Source organism: Camelus ferus, chromosome 1, assembly GCF_009834535.1.
Source record: "Camelus ferus isolate YT-003-E chromosome 1, BCGSAC_Cfer_1.0, whole genome shotgun sequence".
Classification (NCBI taxonomy): Eukaryota; Metazoa; Chordata; class Mammalia; order Artiodactyla; family Camelidae; genus Camelus; species Camelus ferus.
Window position 1 is genome coordinate 98,467,250 of NC_045696.1, and position 14,155 is coordinate 98,481,404.

The following is a 14,155-nucleotide window of genomic DNA, read 5'->3' on the forward strand; positions in this document are numbered from 1 at the left end:
TTATATTCCTAGCACATTTTTTTTATCATTTTATTCATGATATTTAGGGTTATAGAGGATGAGGTCACTTGTCTTCTTGCAAAGAAGTGGTGATAGTGGAAGACAAGACTGAGAATCTGCTCATTGCCTTGGTAATTCAGGTGGGCACAGCGTACGCCTAATGTTTCTTTTGTATTCCCGTGCCTTTTCATGGTGCTGGTACACAGTATGGGGAGAGGAGACACATGAGGAGAAGCTGACCCTCAGCTGCTCCTCTCCCAGTTTTCACTCTCAAAATATGCCAATCTGCAGCTGTACTGATACGCCCCTTTCTTCTCGAAGATGTCACTGATTTCTGGCCTGTCCTCTTCTTAGAACCCCATAAACATCCCAGACACTCTGAGGTCACTGAAACATCATGTTGTTGTGTGCGTGTGTGTTTTTGTTATGTACATAATTGTTTGCTTATCGTCATATAGTTGTTTCTCCATTAGGGTTTTAGCTTCTTAAAGGCAAGAACTGTGTCTTATTTGCCTCAGCACCTCAGAACCTCCTACTGTACCCGTCACATCCTGAAACTACTGTTGAGTGAATACATTTTGAATGTCACCCCTCCTCCGCTCGCGTGCACGCGCACACAGATACTCTCTAGGTAATTGATAAGGCTCCCACAATCTGTATATCTTGAGAGATTTATTTGGGTTAGATAAAAGACACTGTATGAGCAGTGCTGGCTCCTGTGCAAAGTTGCGGTTCTGAGAAGAACGTCTGGGAGAAAAGGGGTTTATGAAATGAATAGGTTGTGCTTCTCTGCTGAGGTTCGAGAGATGAGAAAAAATATGAAATGAAGTGTGCTAACATGACCTTGGATATTATTCTGGACTCTGAGCTAACCTTGTTCTGCCACCTCAGTAAAAATAATTTTCTCAATTAAGGTCTGTGTTCTCATCTGTCAAATAAACGTGCTAAAATGACCTTCATAGGATAGTCCTCAGGAAAAGCTAATAAATGATTGCAAGAATCTGAGAGAAGGAAAAGCACTGGGTAAATCCTGAATAATAAATCAGGACCTTTCTGTGCTAAGTCAAACTGAGAGACACTTAATTTAGAATCTTCCGGCGTTTGGCTATCGCTGAAGGAAAAAGGATCACAATAAATGTATATATATAAAAGAAAAGCTGACAGTTGAGAAACTAACATGAAAAGTAACGACATAAACAATGTTGGGAGATGCCTTCCAGGAGACGAGTTCTCAGAAAGTTGAGAACTCAATTTAGAACATTTCTTTCTCTCTAATTGTTGTTCTGCGTGCTGCTGCAATATGATGAAATGGCCATAAACTTAGTGTGATAGGCTTGCAGAATAATTTAATTATAATTTAACATTTACTTTTATGCTATGCAATTACTTACATTGCTTTTTGCTGAAGACAATACATTTAAGCAGCTGCGCACAATGAAAAAATAGCTGACAGGGTCAATTCTGAAGTTATGCTAAGGTTTAGTTACATTCCTTTTGCACCCACTGGACTTAACAAATTAGACAGTTTGGGACTGGTTAAAAGAAAATCAGACAAGTAATCAGGAACCCTTGATTGTCCTCTAAACCTTTTCACGATCTAGCTCTCTGAATTTTGCAGATTCCTTAATCTTTGGTAGGTCAGTCACTATTTTCTTACGTGTAAACATTGTCATTGGGTGGTCAGTATCTTTTTTATTCACTAACATTCTGTAAGGATACTAGTGATGTTTGTAGAATGAAAGATAGGCTGTTTATGAGACTAAATGTATTCCCCAAAGCCAGTCGTTGACGCACGTTGGGTGTCTGTTCTCTGGTATCGTGCGAGGCTGGTTCATGATGTTAGGCTTTTATTCTCTGCTCTAGATTCCCTTTATATTTTCCTCTTCCTGAAAGTTTGCATTACAAGTAATTCGCACATGAACAGTTGAACTGCAAAAATTTGTTGCTTGGTTACAATGCAGAAATGACTATATGAAAACATCACTTAAAGTATTTTTCTGTTAAATACCATTTCCGTGTTCTCTCTTTATGACTTGAGTATTAAACAGTCCATGTTAATTTTAACAGAGATATCTTTTATTACCAACATATCAATTTTGACTCTTGTGATTTAGAATTTGGGGTGATTCTGACAGTAAATTGGTTCTGCTAGAATGAGAAGTTCCAAGTAAAGGGCATAACTTAGAGGCCTATGTTTTTAAAACTTACAGGAGACACAGAAATTATTTAGTTTATATATTTTACAGTAGAATAACAGACATGTTTTTAAACAGGTTTCATTGAGATATAATTAACACAAAAATTCACCCATTTAAAATGTGCAATTCAGTGTGTTAAAATATATTCACATGGTTGTGCAGCAGTCACCACAATTTAATTTTCACCGCTCCTAAAAGAAGCCTCATACCTCCGGCCTTAAGCTATCGATCTCTGTCTCCCCTGCCCCTTTCTCCCTCAACTCCTGAGAAACCATTCATTTACTTTTTATCTCTGTGGATTTGCTTATTCTACATATTTCAAAGAAATTAAATCCCATATGATATGTACCTTTTGTGATTTGACTCTTGTACTTAGCAAAACGCTTTCAGGGTTCAGTGATGTGGTAGCATATGTCAGTACTTCATTTCTTTTTATTTTTGAATAGTGTACATTGTGTGGCCATCGTACATCTTAGTTGTACGTTCAGAAGTTGATGAACATGTGGATCGTTTTTTACTGTTAGGAAATGCTGCTATGAATACTAGTGTGTAAGTGAAAGACACCTACAAAATGAGGTGACACAATGTCTTTTTTATATGGACATGTGTTTTCATTTCTTTTGGGTGTATACCTGGGAGTAAAATCATTGGATAAAAAGGTTGTTCTGTGTTTAACATTTTGAGGAACAGTCAACTTTTTGCAAAACTGCTACACAATTGTACATTCCCACTAAGGAAGCAGGAGGGTTGTACTTTCTCTGTACCCTTGTCAATGCTTGTTATCATATTTTTGATTGTAGACATCCAATGGGCATGAAAAGATGTCTCTTTGTGGCTTCGATTTGCATTTTTGGATGACTAAAGATTGTTGAGCATTTTTTCATGTATGCATTGGCCATTTGTATATCTTCTTTAGAGAAATGTCTATTCAAGTCTTTGCTCATTTTTGGATTGGGTTGTTTGGTTTTTTTTGTTGTTGAGTTTTAAGCATTCTTTATATCTTCTAGATGTTAAACTATTATTGGATATATGACTTTTAAAAAATTTCTCTCATTTTGTAGGTGTCTTTCACTTACTTAATAATGCCCTTTGATGAGCAAAAGTTTTTAGTTTTAATAAAGTCCAACTTACCTATTTTTTCTTTTGTTGCTTGTGCTGTTAGTGTCATATTTAAGAATCCTCTGTCAAATCCAAGCTTATGAAGATTTACCCCTGTGTTTTCTTTTACTATTTTTATGGTTTTAGTTTTTATATTTAGGCCATTGATCCATTTTGAGTTAATTTTTGTTTATGATTTGGGGCAGGGGTCCCACTTTATTCTTTTGCATGTAGAAATCCAGTTTTTTACTACCGCCTGTTGAAGAGACAGTTCTTTCCCTGTTGAATGAAGTTGGTGCCCTTGTCAAAATTCAGTTACCCATAGATATATGGGATTATTTCTGGACTCTTGATTTTGTTCCGTAGGTCTGTATTATATCTGTCTGTATGCTAGAAGCCACACTTTTGATTACTGAGTCATTGCAGTCTGGACCACTTGCATCCCATATGAATTTTAGGATCAATTTTTCTATTTCTGGAAAAAGGCTATTAGAATTTTGGTAAGAATTGCATTGAATCTGTGGATTGCTGGCTAATTTTGCATTGTATTCGGGCATTTGGTATGTTGTATTATATGAGATTCTGAGTCTGTTCAGTTACTGTGGAGGTTGCTGAAAGTGTGTGTGCGTGTTTCATCAGTTGATAGACCTGGACAGGTTTAGGCTGAAAGTTCCCAACTACCTGTGAGCTATGGTTCTGAGCTGATTCATTGTTCAGAGTTTGCAGTGCTAATTAGCTCTGCCATCCAGAGACCAGTCTGAGACCTTCTGGGTGGTCTACCAAGAGGTCAGTCCTCAGAGCCTTTGCTGTGCTGTTTAGGATCACATTCATGTATGTGTGGCTGCGGTCACACTCAACTTTATAACATCACTTTCTTGAATTCCCTCCTCATGGAGTCTCATTGACACTTCCCGGCTCTCAGAGGCTCCCACCCTTCTCTTCTGTCCAGAAAGCTAGGGCATTAGTTTCCCTGCTCAGCTGTGTACTGCCCACAGTTGTGTCTACCTCTGAGTTCACACAGCAGGGCTAGAGAGAGAGAGAAGAACTGAGATAGTCTCCCATGTTCTCAGGATTCCAGTTTCTGTCTCCAGAAGGAATGGTTCCTTTCCCTCAGCATTCTGGTGCCTGCCCAGCTGCTGCTGCTGCCCAGCCCTGTCACCACTGCCATGGGATTGCCTGGGACTAGAATGGAGAATGGAAAAACAAAAACAGTGAATTTTCCCACGCTCTGACTCTGTGAGCTCCCTGCCCTGATGTCCAGACCAGAAATAAAAGTCTCTTCTTAGAGCATTTTCTGCCTTCTCCCAGATTGAAATTTCAGCTTTGTGCTGCTTTTCAGTTCAGACTGGGAGATACTGGAGAGAAAAATACAAAAAATGCACCCTTCAATTGGTCTTACTTTGAGTTCTGGTTTCCTTTCCTATTCTATCTGCTACCATTTAACTTTTCAGAGTCTTCAGATAGCTGTTGAATGCGTCTGTCTAGGTTTTAGTTGTATTCAGTAGGAGAGACAGGATGAAGTGCGTCACTTTTATCAGAACTGGCACCGGAACTTTAAATGCATATGGAAAATATTATATTAAAATAGACTATTTCTTACTTCCATCTATTTCATTTACTTGATTTCCCTCCATATATTTTTAAGTTTCTGTTTTCTAAACCATTCTAGGCAAATGGCACAAATTCTTTTTGAATCTGAAAAAAAAAATTCCTTTTAGAACAACATTCCTGACCCTCTGAGGGTATTTAACCTCATGCTTTCTTTATCTTATCACCAGGAGTTGCTTCTTTATATCATTCCACCAGATTTTAAGTCTATTTTCTCTAGTTCTACCTGGGGTATATCATATCATTTTCTACATAAGTTGTTAGATGAATATTTAGAGGAATTTGGAATTTTAATTGAATATATCTGTCTAAATAAAAATTCTTGTAGGTATATACACACATTTAAGAACAATAACACAATAAGAGGAATAAAAGGAAAATTTGAATGTCTCCCTCCCATTATAGCAGCAGATTAAACCCCCACCTGTCTGATATACATATATGGTCCATAGAGTTTGCTGAGTCTGTGCTTCAAAATAACATACATATGCAGAAGGCTAATTTTTAGATAAATTTTTACTTCCAATTGACTTGACATATGTCCTAGAATTTTTTTTCTCTCTAATCTTATGGTCATCACAATTCATTATGTAACTTATTAATAAGGAGACTAGACAAGTTCAGACTGAACCTGTCAAGTGAGTGTAGAATCTGAAGGGTGAAAGTAGAAGTACAGGACGTGACCTCAGCCTGGGGAAGAATTGTATGTGCCTGACCTTGTGTGAATTTAAGAAACTAAACTGATTTATAAATAAGCTAGTCAGGGTAGAGGTAAAGATTTTTCAGAATCTGACATGAAAAAAACAAAACAAGGGTTATGTTCCCCTCAGGTGAATCTTTCTGTGGTAGGCTATAACAAAGCAATAAAGAAATCGACAATACTTGCATACCCAGTGGACTATTTAAATATTACTGTGAGAGAGAACAAAAGACTTCAAAATTCCCTAGCTCTCTTGTTTAAATCTATATGGGAATACAGATTTAGAGCTAAATGGAGCACAGTCACACAGGGAGCCTCTGGAGGCTACAAGGACTATGAATATTGATGGGAATTCACTTCTGTGTTGTGCTCTGAACAAATGACAACACAGTAGTAAACAACTATTTCCTTGGAGATGCAAATAGATTCCATAGGCTGTGAACTGAGACTCGTTCCCACTCAGATCTCATTCAAAGCAAACAGTGTATTTAGAAGGGGACACATACCCTGACAATTAGACTGGGTATGGCAAGCCAGAAACAAAGGAACAGAATTAGTTCCAACTCATCATAACTAGAAACAAGGCTTTTTCTCTCTCTCTCTCTCACCAAGTAGCCTAGAGATGGCATTATTTTTGTTTCACACTTTTAGAAATAACTTACTTATTCTAGGAAATTTGCTGTTGAGTATTTAGCGAGATTTTGCTGGATCAGAATTCTATGAATGCTGCCCTTCAGGGAGATACAGTCTCTTCTGGAAGACGGTTGCTCATATTTTTACTCGTGTTACAAAGCTCTGTTTTCCAAATGGCAAAGTTTCTCTCTGGAGTCTGCAAAGGTTCGAAAGTGACCTTTCATATGACAAAATGCCATGAGGAGAGAAGGGGGGAAGTACAAAATTAGAATAGTTGATGAAAACTCTGAAAATGTTATTCTGAAGAGAAAACTAGAATCCTTCCTTCCTTTTGGAGGAGAAAAGCAGCAAGGGCTGTCAGATAGAAATTTGGAGAAGGAAAAATATATTTAACCTGAAGGAAAAATACACTCAGTCTGAACAAACCATCAGAAATAATGGGGTTGAACAGTAAAATTGTCCTCGTAGAACTTAGCATGATGTCTGTAAATAATTACTTAAAAGCATTAGCTTAAAGAACAACCATCTTTAAAGGGCAAGTAAAATTTAGATTATTTCCAAAACAGATAAAAGAAGTAAATTTGTGTATGGCTACTACATGGAAAAACAGTCTCAAAGTCTATTTTGGAAAAGCTGTAGATTTTCTGATAACAGGCCACATATTATTCTTTGTGTTTCTAGGATGCAGGTTGAGCTGTAAATACAGAGACAAACCAAGAGTCTGTCTACAAAGCAAGTGCTAAGGTATCAGCCTACAGGGGTGCTCAGATGTCACTGGAATGCAATAGGATGGAAAAGAATGTACTTTACTGACTTCCTCTTAGGAAGACCATTGCATTCTGTTAGAAGAGATTCCTTGGTTTGTCCTTGGGGTGGGCAAGCTAGATCTCAATGAATATGCTCAAGTGATAATCAATGACTAGGAAATTGCCTTCTAAGGAGAATTTTTTAAATTGTAGGGCTTTAGTGTTCCCCAGAGGAAGGTACAGATTTGCCAGAGAGCAGAGTGACAGAGGAGCAAGTGCCAGATGACGAGGAGTCTGAGCTCTGCCACCAGGAACCCTCTCTGTTTCCTTCTGTCTTGACACTCAGTCTCCTCTCTAAATAAATATTTTAAATATTTACATAATATCTGTTAAAAGGGGCAGCGAATCTTTAGCCTCCTTGGGGCACCTACATGATTCAGTCCAGATCTGCTAGTATATCGCTCTCTTAGTTGCTGTGCACATATTGATGCTAATTCTTTCCCTCCTTGTTAGAGGATATTTCTGCTAACAGGAAGGAAGAAAACTTAATCATTTCTTTACCCACATGTTTGAGAATTCGGGACTAGATTTTGCAAATTCTGTTGGAGACTATCCATTTTGTCCACTTTTCTTGAAACATTACCCTATACCCTCTCGCCACAAAGCGGGCTGTCTTTGGGTGCCCCTGCTCCCCTCGTCCCTGCACTTCTAGCAGACGTGTCATGCAGAGCTGCGCTCAGATGTGCCCGGCCTCCCACGTCGCACCCTCTCAGTGCCTTTCCAAGGTAGCTGAGTCCGAATGAGCTGAGGATACAGGCCAGTTCTTTTTATCCCCAGCAAGCTGACCCAGTTATGGCCCCATTTTCTCTAACCATCATTAGAAGATGTAAGTCTCTTGGATCATCCATTTTCTCTTCACTTTTCTCAATCCACTGTTCTCCACAGGTCAACTCCCAAAACTTCAAATGCACTCTCTGGGAAACTTCTGTGCTTTGATCATTAGACGCCCATTCATCCTCAATCACCTCACTGATGCTTCCCAACCATGCCTGCCCCTGGATCTTCCTTGAGGAAATCATCTTCCTTGCAGTGCTCATCAGTGGAAGGAAAGCTGTCATTCTCTCAGACTCTTATTTACATTTCTGGTCTGTGTTTTGGGTCCATGGCCAGAGGATGCTGGTTGTCCCTGGTTATTCATTCTCCTTTCTTCTGTGGTAATCACATGCCCAATTTTTAGCTGAGTCATAATCATCTTGAATTAAGGATATTTCCCCAAGTCCTTTACAAGTTGGCTGGCATGTGACTAAATTCTGATTAATGAGATATCAGCAGAAATAGTGCATGTAACTTCCTCAAGTACCTTTCAAGGGGAGGGGACAAGCCCTTCTCCTCATTCCTCCTTCCTATTAGCTGGATGGTGGAGCTGGAACAACTGCGATTTGAGGAGTGGAGGCCACAGATTAGTACATCACACTAATACCTATTGCCCTGCACAGAGCATAAACAATAAGTATTTATGGATTGATCAGTTGGACTATAATTTTTTTATTTAAAAATATACAATTTTTATTTTGAAGAAATACAGATTATCTATTCAATTTTTATCCAATTCTGAAGCAATTTCTATAGCATCCTGACAAGTGTTTGCTAAGCTTTCTTTAAAATCTGCTTAGCAAGGCACTCACTACTTCATGATACAATTTATTAAAACATTTATTTTTATATTCATAAGGTTATCACAGTGGCACTCTGGAAGGACGGAAGTAAACACATAGACGCAAAGTCCATCTTGAACCTGGAGGTCCTATAAATTTTGAATCTCTCTTAATGTTAACACTTCTTTGTAACAAATTGAGATTTGTCTCCCCATTAACTCCTCCATTTTGGTTCTTAGCTGAGTTTGGAGATGAAGAGACCAGGTTAGTAAAGAGAGCTTGTTTGGCAAATTGAGGAACACATGCCCTCTCTAAAGGAGGTGATTTTCACTCAGCTCCAGCCAACTGTATAATCCAGGAAATTGCTCTTTTATCCTGCCCGAAAGCTTTATTTATCCTCAGTTTTAGAATGAGTTTCAGTAAAAAACAAAAATTAACATCAATAGGACAATCACAACATACCTGCATGCTCTGTCTGGCCTAAAGTTCCCCAGAATGTGACCACTATGTTAGACTGACGTGGTTTAAGAATAACCCCTCCCCTCTGGACCCTTTTTGTATCAACAACTTTGTTATGCCTTATAGCTGAAAAATGGTAAGAAAAAAATTTGAGAACAGGAAAACCAGGAACTGGGGAGACTCAGCATCTCCTAGTGCCTCTTTGTGAGAGACAGTGAAATTGTGTGTTGACGTGGAAAATTCCATCACAGTAGGGCTGGGGCTGATAGGAAAAGTGATGGGTCTTTCATATCTGTACATGGTTCCCATCTTTGTATGGCTTTAATCATCAACAGAGCTTTTTCAAAGGCAGAGCATCAGTAGTGTGCAAGCCTGTGGGAACTCCCTCCTGCTAAGAACAATCACGAACCCTGTCTGTTTACTGTTATTCAAGCACCCATGAATCCCTATTACTTCTGTTGTCCTGCCTAAGTTTTCCTTGTGTTTGTAAAGCTATCTTGAGACAGTATCACTTTTTTTTTTAACTAAAATTCAATTATATAATATTTCTTTTGATTGCCTCCACTTTTTGGCTTCCTTTAGCTAACAAAATTTCCTGAAGTGCTCACAGCCTGGTGTTCAACTCTTCATTCTAGAATTATGCTGTGAATCAACCTCTAAATTGCTAGTTAGTAGTTTCTGGAATCTATCTTTTTTTCATGTTAAAAATTTGAAGTATTTCCTTATTCCATATTTCTGGAATTTGTCATATTTGTCACAGTTCAGTAATTACTAACAGATGGCGCCATGATTTTGTGTGTAGATTTTGTTTCCTGGGGTGCAATTAGTTAGAACCCAGGATCTTAAAGTTGTTTAAAACAGCCCAATGCTCTTGTATTATTTTGACTTTTTCTTTGCTTGTTTGTTCACCAAATATTTATGTAAACCTGAAGTGTTTGGGCTCAACGCTGGGGATGGAACTGTAATAACTAGATATAGATTTTGCTTTCTAAGACTTTGTCTTGTAACAATAATAGTTAAAGGAATTGAGTGTTGTGTGTGTACAAGGACTACACATCAGATGTTTGCCTCCTAAATATTCATTTTTTCCTTATAGTATCATGGGGCTGATGCCATTCACTTTATAGAAGGGGCTGCTGAACAGGGAACCTAAGGAGTATTGAAGACTTCACAAGTCTTAGGTAGAAGTATCACTATTTAAATATAAAGTTTGTATTCACATCAGGTTATAATTCTGGCTCATTAGCCTTAACTTAATTTGAAATTCTGTTTCCTGTTAATCCAGTTGACTGTGCCGGGTTTTGTTTTAAGGTCATTCTTCTTAATAAAAAAGCCAGAAACAAAATAGCATTCAGAAGTAGTGCTTATTTTCTATCACACCCAGATGTATCCTAATTCCATCAGTGCACATGTATGACTGTGCAATACTGATAGAAGTATAATATTACATCACCTTCTTCCAATCCTGGGGAACGTTCTTTTCCTCCTCCTTTTTCTGAAAGTGTTAAGCATACTTGTAAATAGCCTTTATGTTGTTTTTGAGACAGAAAGTAGAATGATGATTATCGGGGGAGGTGGGGGAAATGGAGCAATATTGGTCAAAGGGTATAAAGATGCGGTGACTTAGGATGAATAAATCTAAAGATCTGATGTACAGCATGATGACTACAGTTAATAATACTGTATTGAATACTGGAAATTTAATAAGAGAGTAGATTCCAGGTGCTCTCCTCAGACACTCAAAAAATGGTAATTATGTGAGGAGATAATTAGCTTGACTATAGTGATTATTTCACTGTGTATATGTATATCAAGTCATCATTTGCAGACCTTAAATATATACAATTTTTATTAAAAAAAAAGAAAAAGAATGCCTTCTTCCCCTGTGTTTTATCCTTATTAGGATGGTACACAGCTATTACCCTTTTCTCTCTAACTGAAATATCTTGTCTTTCAGTATATTTGATAATAACAGTAATTCTTCCCATCCCCTACATTTCTGGAAATCAATTTTTCTTAAGTCCAAGATGCATGTGAGACCAGGTCTTGGGTTCTCTTCCTTGACTAAAGTGACAGGCTATTTTTTTCTTCTAAGCTTCCTGCCACTCTAATTCATCAATAAATTATTTTGATAATAATTAATTCTGGAGCAGATATAACCTTTGTTACTTCCACCGCCTCACTGGACATGAAAAGTTAGCAAGATAACTTAATAACATTTGCTTTGCTTTGATCAGTGTAAGATTTCCAGCCAAATCTAAAGAGACGAAATTGCCCAACTCCTGGTAGGCATCTTTGCTAATAAAATACAGCCTGTATCAGAAAACATATTTTATTCTCCCAGCCTGCTCAGTGGTCAGTAGCAGCCAAAAATATTCTCAATGAAATAGACATTGTTCTTTACTTAGAGTCAGGAGACCAGTGTCCAAGTCTTGATAATAATTTCTTCTTAGTAGCACCGTCACCTTTTAGAAGTAACTGATCTTCTCTACATCTTTTCTTTCTATAAAATGGGATCAAATGGAATAATGTGAAAGAGGTATCTTAAAAATATTATAGTCACTAGTAAAATAAAAAATAATAACAGACACTCTTGTATATTTCACCACTTTTGGTGTCCTAATCTAACTGAGTATCTACCAAGCAGACTCAGATAGACCTTAGGTGGTCATTTGTTTTGTTTGTTTTGGCTTCAGATTAAAAACTAACTTTAATGAATACTCCAAATCTTTATTTTTTTCCAACAAAAGTCATAGTCAAGATATGCTGGTGTGCATTTTTATTTGTTACAATTTAGTATGACATGTTATTTTACTAATTGAAAGATTATGTAAATGCCCTGCTGGTACTGATGGAATAATTGTCATGACAGATTGATTCCCAGGGGACTCAATCATTATGTAGACCCTGTTGCTCTATAAAATTCTTTCAAATATTTATTTAAAAGAGGATAGTTTATAATCTTGTATACCTTGGCATCACACTAACCTGCATTTGAATTTTGGCTCTGAAAAATACTGGCTGTGTAATCTTAGGCAAGAAGTAGTTTTAATTCTCCAAGTCTCAGTTAATTCATATAAAAAGTGGTGATAAAAATCTTTACTTGCTACCTGTGAAGAATAAATACACTATTGTAAGATATTGTGCTAAAAAGTGCATTATCTGCTGTTAATTACTATACTTATTCTTAAAATATATGCCACTGTACACCACTATAAAGTTAGGAGTCCATCTACGGTTATATGATTGTGTTGAACAACTCCAGGGGGTGACATTTCCATAGCTTTCCATGTAAGTGGCATGCCCTGTAGTGGTTCAAAGACTTGGCTTTGAACTTAAGTTCATTACTTCATGGTCTCCAGGTTCTACTAATAAAAAACAAACAAACAAACAAAGAACCTGACACTAGTGCTAAATGATGGGGAAACAAAAACAAATAGGACACCATGCCTTTTCCAATACAGCATATAATTTAATAAAAATTTTAGAATATTATGCTAGAGAAAAAACAGAATTAAGGCCCTTTGCTTTGTAGACAGCTCCTTAGCGCACATTAGGGGTTGTCGCCTTCTCTGTGCATTGTAGAGTGGGATCTCGGGGAAGCTTCGTGCCACACCCCACGACTTGAAGAGCTAAACTCAGGCAGAAATCGGGTTTCCTTATTAGCAAGGTGCCTTTGTGTAAAGCATGACCTGCATCGCTGTACTCGGAGACTGAATTGAAGCTTATACCATTGTTTTCGGATTTGCTGTCACAGAAGATCCAGTGATGCCAGTGAAACCTCAAAGTTTGGCATTATTTGTCTAAAGCCAAGTGACCATGTCTTGGTTCATTGTTGCAGTCAATGAAATATTAATCTTGGCATTTAAAATAATTGAGCAGCAATTAAAAGTTTTACTATACTGTTTAGAGAAAATGCCAAAAGGGATGGCATTCATGCAACAGAATGCATACAACAGAACTTCTTAATTTTGTGTGTGTGTGTCTTTCTCTTTCAATATCTCATACCCACAGGTGGGTGGGAGAGGAGGAAATATGTTTCTTCTCATCCCATTAGTATATCATCAGATTTTTATAATAATTGGTTTTATTTACAGGTAAAATGAAGATGAAGAATGTTCTAACAGTCTGATATTTAAGAAAAAATTCTCATTTGCAGACATCATTGAAGTCCCATAGAGTTGGTGAGTTAAACTGGCATATTTCCTTCTTATCTAATACTGGCTAAAGTTAGTGGTACTGTATTATAAATTACTTGTTGCCCACAAGTCTTGTGAAATATACCACAAACTAAAGTTTAAATAAAACAAACTGCTGTACTTTCTTTTGACTCCTAACCCTAAAAGCTCATGAAAAATATATACACTTCAGGATAGGGAACAGATAATTAAAGGTTGCCTATGATTCTGAAGCTGAGCGTGTTCAGTCCGGGTAATTACACCAAATCAGGCAGAAACACTATTATCAGCTGTTAAATGCTATTGTACCGCTAGGCTTTTTACCTTTGTTTTTCCACTTGAGATGAGACATGACACCTTAATTGAATATATCCTCAAGTTGATGACAAATTTTAAAATATACAAAAGTACTTTCCCCCTACTGAGGACTCAAGAACAGTTCTAAAAGTAGCTGAAGCCAATCTCAAAGTCTACAGATAACGATGTATTTCACCTGATGTTTCTGAAGTCTCTTCTGGTGGGGCACTAAATACCTTTATAATTATAATTCACAGTTTAAGCTCTTAAAATATGCTTTTTGAATCGGCTTTTTACTTCTTTTATTCACTCACTGCTCTATTTGAGTGAGGCTAGTCTGAAAACCAGATTGAGAAGCACGTCATTGTAGAATTCGTAAGTTCACGAGGACTTGTTTTGCCCAACACCCCAGTTTGCAGATAAGGACAATGAAACGTGTAGAATTTAGTAGCCTGAGAAAAGTCAGCAAGCTCACCTGTGGCCTGTCAAGAATTGATACCCAATGCCCAGTGTGCTTTTCAACTCTAGAATGCTCTCAGGAGTTTCAGGGTTCAGAGCTCAAGCTGATGTCAGCACTTTGACA

The 14,155-nt window shown here is 37.5% G+C and overlaps 1 long non-coding RNA gene across 1 annotated transcript in view; it reads left to right on the forward strand.

Annotated features, from left to right (window-relative positions):
• The window catches only part of LOC116665806, a 239,542-nt gene extending 226,174 nt beyond the window's left edge, over positions 1-13,368 (forward strand). The window contains exon 3 of the long non-coding RNA XR_004322504.1: positions 13,195-13,368. This is a non-coding gene — a long non-coding RNA (uncharacterized LOC116665806). The remainder of the gene's footprint in view (positions 1-13,194) is intronic.
• Positions 13,369-14,155: the final 787 nt, after the last annotated feature.